An 11,318-nucleotide genomic window follows, 5' to 3' on the forward strand; every position below is an offset into this window, starting at 1 on the left:
TAAAATTCCTACTTTCTTCCGCCACACCTGGTGTCAGAGATTGGCTTGCTGTGCAACGGGTGAGCGAACCCACTTCAGGTTTGGTAACAAGCCTGGCATTTTAGATGTTTATATCCTAGCAACATCTGTTTATTCTAGAAGTAAAAGTGAAAATTGGAATTCAGCCCACCGAGGAGAAGTTTCTTTGGTAAACCTACAGAATTACCATTAATCTAGAATTACCAGAATAATTTTGACAAAGTTTGGAGGGTATACACTACCTAATTATAAGATTTAAACCACAAAGATACATTAATTAAGTAAGTGTGGAGGCTGGCCCCGTGGCCAAGTGGTTAAGTTCGTTTGTGTGCTCTGCTTCGGCAGCCCAGAGTTTCGCAGGTCTGGATCCTGGGTGCAGACACGGCACCGCACATCAGGCCATGCTGAGGCAGCATCCCATGTGGCACAACCAGAGGCACTCACAACTGGAATATACAACTATGTACTGGGGGGCTTTGGGGAGAAGAAGAAGAAAAGAAATAAAATAAGATTGGCAACAGTTGTTAGCTCAGGTGCCAATCTTTAAAAAAAAAAGAAATGTACTAAAACAAAAAAAAGAAAGCGTGGTAATAGTATAAAAAAATACCTAGATCCATGGAACAATACAAAGTCCTGAAACAGACTACACCTATATCATCAATTGATCTTCAGCGGGGTTTAGATTGTGTTTTCAAAAGTGTATATCATTATAGAAAAAGATGAATGTTGACCTCTACATTACATAAAACATAAAATTTAATTTGAAATGGATCATAGACCTAAATCTCCAAGGCAGACCTCTAAAATTTCTAGAAGAAGACAGAGGAGAAATTCTGTGAAACTTTGGGGCAGGCAAAGATATCCTAGATTAAACACAAAAATAAGAGCAACTATGAAGAAATTGTTGATAGATTGAATGCCACGAAAATTAAAACCTTCTGCCCATCAAATGACACTTAAGAGAATGACAGATAAGCCACCAACTGGGAAAAAAATTTAAACAAATATACGTGACAAAAGATGTTTATCTAGAATTTATAAAAATAACTTTACAACTCAATACTAAGAAGACAAGCGACCAAAAAAAAATTGAGCAAAAGACCTAAACAGATTCTTCACAAAAGAAGATGTAAGAATGGCCAATGGAACAGGTATATGAAAAAGTGTTCAGCGTCACTAATCATCAGGGAAATGCAAATCAAAATCACCTCCCAACATTTAGGATGACTATTACCAAAAAGTCAAACAGTAACAAGTGTTGACAAGTACATGGAGAAAAGGCAGATTTTACACAGCATTGATAGGAATCTAAATTGGTACAGCCACTATAGAAAACAACATGGAGTTTCTCAAAAAGTAAAAAATGAAACTACCATGTGATCCAGCAATCTCACATCTGGGTATATATCCAAAAAAAATAAAATCACTATCTTGAATAGATATGTGCATTCCCATATTCATTGCAGCATTATTCACATTAGCTAAGATGTGGAAACAACCTAAGTGACATCAGTGGATAAATGGAGAAAGAAGATGTGATTGTGATACATACATATATATATATGTCTGTATTACACACATATACATGATATATATCATATACATGATATATATATATATTACGTGATATCTATCTATATATATATATAGTACACACACACATACAAACATAAGCACACACACACTGGAATATTTTTCAGTCTTAAAAAAGAAGGAAATCCTTCCAGTTGCAACAAATGGAGGATCCTGGAGGACTTTCTGCTAAATGAAATAATCCATACAGAGAAAGGCAAGTACTGTATGATCTCATTTATATGTGCTATCTAAAAAAGTCGAAGTCATAGAAACTGAGAATAGAATGGTGGTTAGCAGGGAATGGGGTTGGGGAAAATGGGGAGATGTTGGTCAAAGGATACAAACTGACAGTTATGCATAATGAAGATGAATAAATTCTGGAGACCTAATGGATAGCATGGTGACTATAGTTAATAATGATGGATACTTGAAATTTCTTAAGAAAGGAGATCTCAAGTGTTCCTCCACACACACAAAAAGCTAACTATGTGAGGTGATGGTCATGTTAATTAGCTTGATTGTGGTAATCATATCACAGTGTATCTGTATATCAAAACATCACATTGTCCATCTTAATATATACATTTTTTTTCAATCATACCTTAGTAAAGCTGGGGGAAAAAAAGAATGATCAATGAGCATATGAAAAGATATTCAGCATCACTAGTCATCAGAGAAATACAAATTAAAACAGTAAGAGATATCATTTAACAACCACTAGAATAACAAATTAAAAGAGAGGCATTACTAAGCATTGGCAAGATTGCGGAATAACTAGAACTCTTATACATTGCTGGTGGGAAAGAAAGTGCTGTGACTGGTTTGCAAAAACAGACTGGCAATTTCTTATAAAGTTGAAAATGTACTTAACATGTTAACCAGCCATTCCACTCTTAGGTATTTGCATAAGAGAAAAGAAAACAAGAATGTGTGGACATTGAATCACCAGTCTATCAAATTCACAATATTAAGAGTATAAGATGGGGGAAACTATATAATCATTTTAATAGAAGCTGAAAAGCATTTGCCAAAATTTAAAATCTATTTTTGATAATAACTCTTGAAATAAGAATAGAATTGGGGCCAGCCCGGGGGCATAGTAGTTAAGTTCGCACGCTCCACTTTGGCAGCCTGGAGGTCATGGTTTTGGATCCTGGGCATGGACCTACACACCGCTTATCAGCCATTCTGTGGCAGCATCCCACATACAAAATACAGGAAGATTGGCAACAGATGTTAGCTCAGAACCAATCTTCTCCCCCCCAAAAAATAAATAAATAAATAAGAATAAAATAAAATTTCCTTAATCTGATAAAGCATATTTAGATCAGAGCTTACAGTTACTGATGAAAAATCAAAAGCTTTCCTGCTGCGACTGGGATAGACATCATGTGCCCATCACCATTCATGTCAACATTGTAATACAGATCCTCGCTGGTCAATATGACAAATATAGGAAATAAAAGTATGAAGATTAGTAAAGAGAAAAATAAAACATTATTCTCAGCTAATGATTGCATACATAGAAAACTGAAAGGAATTTACATATAAATTATTAAAATTAATCGGTGAGTGGAACAAAGTTGCTTTGATTTAAGGTCAATTTAAAAGATTATTGCATTCATATGGCCCAGTGCAGAAGCAAAACTGACACTAAGCCCTGCAACCATTACCAATAAACATATATGGCACAATCTCATGGTCAAAAAGAAAAAATATGACTTTGCACCCTGAGATAAACAAAAAAGAATTAGGTCAAGCTGTGGTTCTCAATATAAATGTAACCTGGAGCTTCACTTGTAAATTATTGACTCTGGACAAAAAAAAAATATCTTTATTCCTGATTTCTGTTGTTAGTACTGTTGTCTGAATGAATGTCACAATCTTTGTCAATATGATAATACGTGAGAACATTGCTGTTTTACCTGCATGAGTGGCTAATGTAACCATTGTAATCTTGTGTTTTTCACCTTTTAGATACTTGTTATATTTCTTATTTGGTAAGGCAGGCCTGCTAAAGTCTGTTTGCTTGAAACTCTTTGAATGAAAACTCATTATTCTCCTTTTTAACATCATTTCTCTCTGAGTTACCCATCCATACATGTCCAGAGGACTCACCTACTGATATCCACCCTGATATCAGTTTCCCCATGTTAAACCCAGCATATATGGGGTTAAAACCAAAACGCTCAATCCCTGCTTACTCTCTGGCTTCCTGGCTCCAGAATCCGCTATCCTCCATGGAGACAGACACCTTCAAGGACAAGCACCTGGACTATCTCCTCCTGCAAAGAGATACGGGCTGGTGGGAAAGCTGCTGACCAGCAAGGTCATGGGCTCCCTTCTCTCTGCAAGTGTCTCAAGGCCAAAGACAGGCTGGTGGGAAAGCTCCCACCAGCAAGGCCATATGCTCCCTCTCCCCTACCTAAAAACCCTTCCTTTTGGATTTTCAGGGAGTTTGGGATTTCAGCATTAGCCGCCCTCTCTGCTTGCTCAGCGCTGTGCAAAAATAAAATTCCTACTTTCTTCCACCACACCTGGTGTCAGAGATTGGCTTGCTGTGCAACGGGTGAGCGAACTCACTTCAGGTTCAGTAACACTACCATCGTTGACAAAGCTGCAGTATATCAAGTGAATCTTCCACCGGTCCCTTGTCCCAAGGCAAGCCTTTCTTAGTTTCCAAGGTGATTCTTGTGTAGCAATAGAGTTTTCTCTTTCTCTTTTCCCCTCACCCCTCTGCTTTCTACTTCTTTTTCTAATTTACTTCCCAATTATGTATGATTCTTGGTCCAGTCTTGTTCTTGCTCTGGTACTGATTTGTGCATGGCCAAACACGCCCCTGTTGATGTAAATATGAAGAAATTAGGTTGAATGGTGTGATCATCTGGTGGTCTCTGTTTTGGGAAGAAACATTTAAAAATACCTTAGCAAAGGACTGTAGCAGTTACTCTTGAAAATTGATTCTACAGAACACAGATTCATTTTTTCCGTCTTTCGTCAGCCAGTGAAGGTGATCACCAGAAACTGACACTTGTCAGACTGCACCAAGGGCAGAATCAGGAGTTACAGTGCTCTTTCCTTGAAAAATCTGACATCTCTGTGGAGGCTGGCTGCCTAACTTGAGACCAAATAATAAGAATCATTTACATAGGACAAAAGTGACTAATGAAAATGTCTTTATTCCTAACTTGTAATGCTGATGTCTAAAAAAATTTTATGACTTTTGTGGATGTGATAATTACATGAAAAAGTAACTGTTTTTCTACCATAAACAGACTGATGATAATTTTGCTTTTTTATTTCTTTAAATACCATCTGATTTTTTTAAATTTGGTGAGCCAGTCCTTCTAATGTCTGACTTCTTATACTAATTGAAAGTAAACGTTTTCCCTTTAAAAAAATATATTTGTCTATAATTCATCTTTTCCCACCAGAAATATATGTAAAGTAAAAATTTAAAAAAAATATGTATTTACAACATCAAAACCATCAGATATCTTCAATTAAATATAATAAAAGCTATAGGAGATCTCAATACAGAGAAAACTATTAAGTGGTTCAGAAATAAATTATGGAATACATAAATTAAGCAATGGAAATCCTAGTGCAAGGATTGGGAAAATTAATATTGTAAAAATGTCAGTTCTTCCCAAATTGGTCTAAAAATTTAGTATAATCCCAATGAAATTTCCAACAGATTTTATTGAGGTTGACAAACTGATTCTAAAAGTTATGTGTGATTAAAAATGTCAAGAATATCCAAAACACTTGAATAATTTGAACAAAATCTCATCACTTACTCTACTATACGTTGAGACTTATTATAAAGCCACAATAATTAAGATAGGAATTTATTGGTCAATGGAACAGAATAGGGAGTCCAGAAACAGAACCACAGACGTATGAACATTTGATTTGTGGGAAAAGTAGCACTGAAGGCAAGGAATAAAAACAAGGACGGTGTCTTCAACAATGACGCTGAATCATTTGAATATCCAAATAGAAGAATAAAGAAACATGACGCTTACCTCACACCACACAGTCATCAGTTTCAGGTATATCTAAAAGTGAAAGGAAAACAATAAAGCTTTTAGAAGGAAATATAAGTTAATATTTTCATAATCTTAAAATAGGTTAAGATTTCCTAAGCAGGGTACAAAAAAGGCTCAACACAAAAGGAAAGATGAATGAATTTATCCATGAAAATGAAGAACTTTTGCTTACCAAAACAGTTAAGATAATAAAAAGCCAGTCAGATAGCGGGAGATAATAATTACAACACATATAAGTGAAATGGACTCTAATCTATAATACATAAATAATTTCTACAAATCTGTGCAGGAAAGGATTAATTTAGCGGGCCTGGGCTACTCTAACTCTGGACATTTCTAAGAAAGGCTTGTCTTCAGGATTAGCTGAACTCTAAACCCTTGGGAAATTCTTCCTGATAGGTGTACCACGAAACTGTGGTACCAGTTTGATCAGATAATTTGTGTGGACAGGTGAATGCCTGTTTTGTTCTGCTGGCTGGAGTCTGAGTAGCTGAGGTCAGTCATGCAAATACTGCATGCCTGTGTGTTTGCACACAGCGTTGCTGGGAGAATTAAACACAACTCCACGTAATGCCGCTGAGAGAGGACATCTGGAAGCTTATGCTTGTTTTCTCCTAGACTTCCCCCTGAATTTTCTTTACCTTTTGCTGATTTTAATCTGTTTTCATTTTCTGTAATATACCGTTTAACAGTATGTATAACGTTTTCTGAGGCCTGTGAGTCTTCCTGATGAATCGTCGACCCTAAGAAGTCTTGGGACTCCTAACAAAAACCTAAATGTCCTCTCTCAGCGGCATTACGTGGAGTTGTGTTTAATTCAAGAGTCACCCTGGAGGCTGGCTATCACAGGTAGAAACAGTCTCAGATTGCAACATAGCGCTAAGAAAACGTCAGCCTGGTTAGACTAAATATTGCCATTAGAGGACGCCTGCCTTGAGCAGAAGTGGGCCATCTCTGGTGTGACATTTGGGGAAATTTCTTATGCAGAGATGGATAACTACTTCACTGCCTGACCTCCTTTTCCTCTCTCCTTTCACAAGTGTCAGACCTGCATCACAATCTGAAAGCTGTCCCTACCTCCACTTTTACTCTCTCTTCTTTATATTCCATGGATGTTTCCCCAAAAAATCTCTTCCACTTATAGTTCCTGATGTGTGCTTCCCTGAAGACTCAAACTGACACACATGTAAAGTAAAGTGGGCAGAACAAGGAGAGAGAGATAAATCCACATTATACTGAGATATAGTAAACAAATGTTTTGAAGTAAATGGTAGAACAAGCAGATAAAAAATAACTAAGAATATAGACCTGAACGACATTCTTATCAAATCTTCCCTATTTGATATACGAAGAATGTTGCACAAAACAACTGCAGTGTATGTATATTTTTTCCCTACATACTTGGAACATTTAGAAAACTTAGTCATATGTTGGGCCATAAAGTATGCCTTAATTAATTTCAAAAGATTAAAATCATGCATAAAATATGCTCTAACCTCAATGGAATTAAGCCAAAAATTATTAACAAAAAGATAGCCCTACATGTTTAGAAATTAAATGGTGCATGTTTGTTCTTTTTTTATTAACAGCTTTATGGAGCTTTATTGAGCATATTACCCGTGCTATATAATTCATCCATCGAAAGTACAATTCAATGGATATTAGTATATTCACAGATTTGTGCGACCATCACAACTATCAATTTTAGAACATTTTCATTATTATATAATGAAACCTCACAACCCATAGCTGTGGCTGTCTGTCTCTCTCTCTTTCTCTGTCTCTCTCTCTCTCTCTATTTCTTTCCCTCCTCTCCCCCCTCTGTCTCTCTCTTCCTTCTTTCTTTCCCTCTCCTTCCCTTATCTTTCTCTCTTCTTGGTATCTCAATGTGGCCTCTTGGTTCTTCCTTACGAAAGGACAGGCTCAGGGTAGTTGAACTTCTTACTTGGAGGCTCAGAGATCTGCAAGACAAGATGGAAGATTTTAGTCATATCAAAGACATGGCCTAAATTGGGATAACTTCATTTCTATTGTACTCTACTGGTCAAAACAATCGCAGACAAGCACAGATTCAAGGGAAGCAGAAAGAGACTCCATCTCCTAATGAAAGGATCTTCACATAATTTGTCGCCATTTTTAATTTGCCATGGACTTCATACAAAGTGATGTTTTTAATTGTGAAGTTGTTGTTTGACGGTGGTAGATTTTGTTTCTTGCAATGTGCTTCCTTTTTCATGGATATCCTATCAAGTCTTTTAATGAGCACCCTTTCACGTACCTCTTGGCCATCCCTAGGTCTTCTTTGGGAAAATGTGCATTCAGATCCTCTTACAATTTTTTAATTGGATTGTGTGTTTTCTTGTTATTGGTTGGATGAGTTCTTTAAATATTTTGGATATTAACCTCTCATCAGATATATGATTTGCAATTATTTTCTCCCATTCGGTAGGGTGATTTTTTCATTTTGTTGATGATTTCATTTGCTGTGCAGAAACTTTTTAGTTTGATGTAGCGCCACTCATTTATTTTTGCTTTTGTTGCTTGTGCTTTTGTTTTCAAATCCAAAAAGTCATTGCCAAAACCAATGTCAAGGAGCTTACCACCTATGTTTTCTTCTAGGAGTTTTATGGCTTTAGGACTTATATTCAAATCTTTAATACATTTTGAATTAATTTTTGTGCATACTGTAAGATAGTGGCCTGGTTTCATTCTTTTGCATGTGGCTGTTCAATTTTCCAAACACCATTTATTGAAGAGACTGTCCTTTCTCCACTGTATGTTCTTGGCTCTTTTGTCATAAATTAGATGACCATGTATACATAGGTTTATTTCTGGGCTCTCTATTCTGTTCCACTGATCTATGTGTCTGCTTTTATGCCAATACCATACTATTTTGATTACTAGAGCTTTGTAAAAGAGTTTGAAATCAGGAATTGTGATGCCTCCTGCTTTGTTGCTTTATTCTTCTTTCCCAAGATTGCTTTGGCTACTTGTGGTCTTTTGTGGTTCCATACAAATTTGAGAATCATTTGTTCCATTTCTGTGGAAAACGCCATTAGAATTTTGATAAGGATTGTATTGAATTGTGTGTTGCTTTGGGTAGCATGGCTATTTTACCAATATTAATTCTTCCAATCTGTGAGCACAAAATATCTTTCCATTTATTTGCATCTTCTTCAATTTTTTTCACCAGTGTCTTACAGTTTTCAGTGTACAGGTCTTTCACCTACTAAGTTCAACTTATTCCTAAGTATTTTATTTCTTTTTGATGCAATTTTAAATGGGATGGTTTTCTTAATTTCTCTTCTGATAGTTCGTTAGTAGTGTTTAGAAGTGCAACAGATTTCTATATATTGATTTTTTATCCTGCAATTGTACTGAATTTATTAGTACTAACTGTTTTTTGCTGGAATCTTTATGGTTTTCTGTACATAATGTCACATCATCTGAAAATATTGGCAGTTTTACTTTTTCTTTTCTGATTTGGATGCCTTTTCTTTCTTCACTCCACAGAATGATCTTGAGATTCATCTATATTGTTACTTATAATAGTAGTTTGCTCATTTTTATTACTGAGTAGTATTCCACTATATGGATACACTACATTTTGTTTACCAGGCTCTCTTGATTATAGTAACGTTATAGTAATTTGATTAAGTCTTGAAATCAGGGAGAAGTCCTCAAACTTGTTCTCCTTTCTTAAATTTTCTTTGAATAGTCTAGGTCCTTTGCCTTTCATATAAATTTTAGTACAGGCTTGACAACTTCTACCAAAAAGTCTGCTGGAATTTTTACTGTGATGTGATTATGTTGAATACATAGAGAAATCTGAGGAAAATAGACATTTTGACAATACTGAGGTGATGTCAGCATCAAGTTGGTGCAAGATGTCTGTCCTCTCTGTCCCCCTTTTTAAGAACTAAAAATCAGTATTCATCTACAAATACAAACACGTATGTGGAAGTTGTGGAATCCAGCACCATGCGCCAAGGGACCTCGAGATGTCTCACCCAACTGTGCATCTGGCAATAGGTTGACACACCTCCATAGGGCTGTGGAACTAGGAGGAGCCAGCACACCTGCCCCAACCCCTCTCTGCTGTGGTTGGGGAAAACCTAGGGAAGGCTGACTTGGGTAGACACCTGCAGTCAAGGAGGACTTTGTAGAAGTCCAGCCATTCAGAAGGGAGATTCCAGCACACTCACTGGAGTAAAGAAATGAGCTTGAACAGACTATAGAGTAAGGGCAACTTTGCCTGTGCTGTCCCTATACTGTACCGTATGTTTAAAATTTTGTTAAGAGTGTAGAACTCATTCATGTTAAGGTTCTTACCACAATAAAATAAAATTTCACTAAATAAATAAATAAAACTCGATTTTGTTCACATACACAAGATTTGGTAAGTCATGTTATAACTCTACCTACAACAACTGTCAAAAGCTTTTGATAAAAAATCATTTTTCTCCAAAATTTTGAAAACTATTCCAGTGGGTCATACTCACTATTTTAAGATTAATGCACATCTTCATTAGTTAAAGTGTTCCTACCCAAGTGCTGGGGAGAGACTTGGTGATAGCTAGAGTCTGGAATACTCAGAGAAGGACGATGTGGGCAGAGAATAAGGATGCGTGAGGACATAGGGAAGCAGGTTCAGCAGCTAATGAATCAAAGAGAATGAATCTCTGAGGATGTTTTGGAAGCATATCCTTTTGTGAGTTGATTGCTTATGAAATATTTGCCTTGCCATTTGGCAAATATGAGAGTTCTCTGTAAATGCAACCACTGTATATTTTTTTTGGAAAGGTCATCCAAAACACACGCATATACGCTATATATGTAGTGAGATAGAGAAGGAAAAAGAGAATTAAATTTTTGATTTGCCCCCCAGAAAGCAGAAAGCATTTATATTTGGTAACAGTGAGTATGACTCTTTCTGCATTATAAAGTTTGTTTATTATACTTCAAAATTACTATATTTATATGTGAAGTTTATTTCTACCTTAGGCAAAGCATGATTCTCGATTAAAATTTACAACTTTGATTATATTGTATATAAAGATTTTTTTCTAGGAAGTTTCTGTCCCTTTTTTTATTCTTTGGGGTCATGATTTCAGGGGACTTGAGAAAAGAAAAGACTAAGCAATGCCCTGAATATGTAACAGGAGTGGACTACATTGCCACTGGGCTCTATCTCCTCAGCTTTACAGTTTCTAACTTGAGATGAAATCTGAGTGGCTCTCAAATCAATATTAGTAGAATGTCTCTATGATCAGAATCTGTATAGGAAATGGCAAGGAGGTTGAAAACACATTCAGTATTTATTAACAATATATGTGCAATCTTTGGGAAAAATTCATTTATTTTAGTAATCCAAATAATATTAAAGGATGCTTTTGGTGTTTATAGTTATCAAAAGAAGACCAGATTGGCAGTGTTGGCCAGATTAGGTCCCTCACAGTTTACAAATTCTAGCATCATATGACCATTTAATCTCTTTTGCTCTCCCCTTCTCACCCCTACTTCTTATCTTCTCTTCTGCTTCCTCTCCTTGTCAAAATCTGATGACTTTGAATTTAGCTCTTTACAATCTTTGGTCAAAGGATTCTTTGCAGTCTTTGGTCAAAACAACACACACTAATTTTGGTCCTTTAGGGCAAGTCCTAGGGAGCCTCT

The sequence above is a fragment of the Equus przewalskii genome, chromosome 1, assembly GCF_037783145.1.
Source record: "Equus przewalskii isolate Varuska chromosome 1, EquPr2, whole genome shotgun sequence".
In the NCBI taxonomy this organism is placed as follows: domain Eukaryota; kingdom Metazoa; phylum Chordata; class Mammalia; order Perissodactyla; family Equidae; genus Equus; species Equus przewalskii.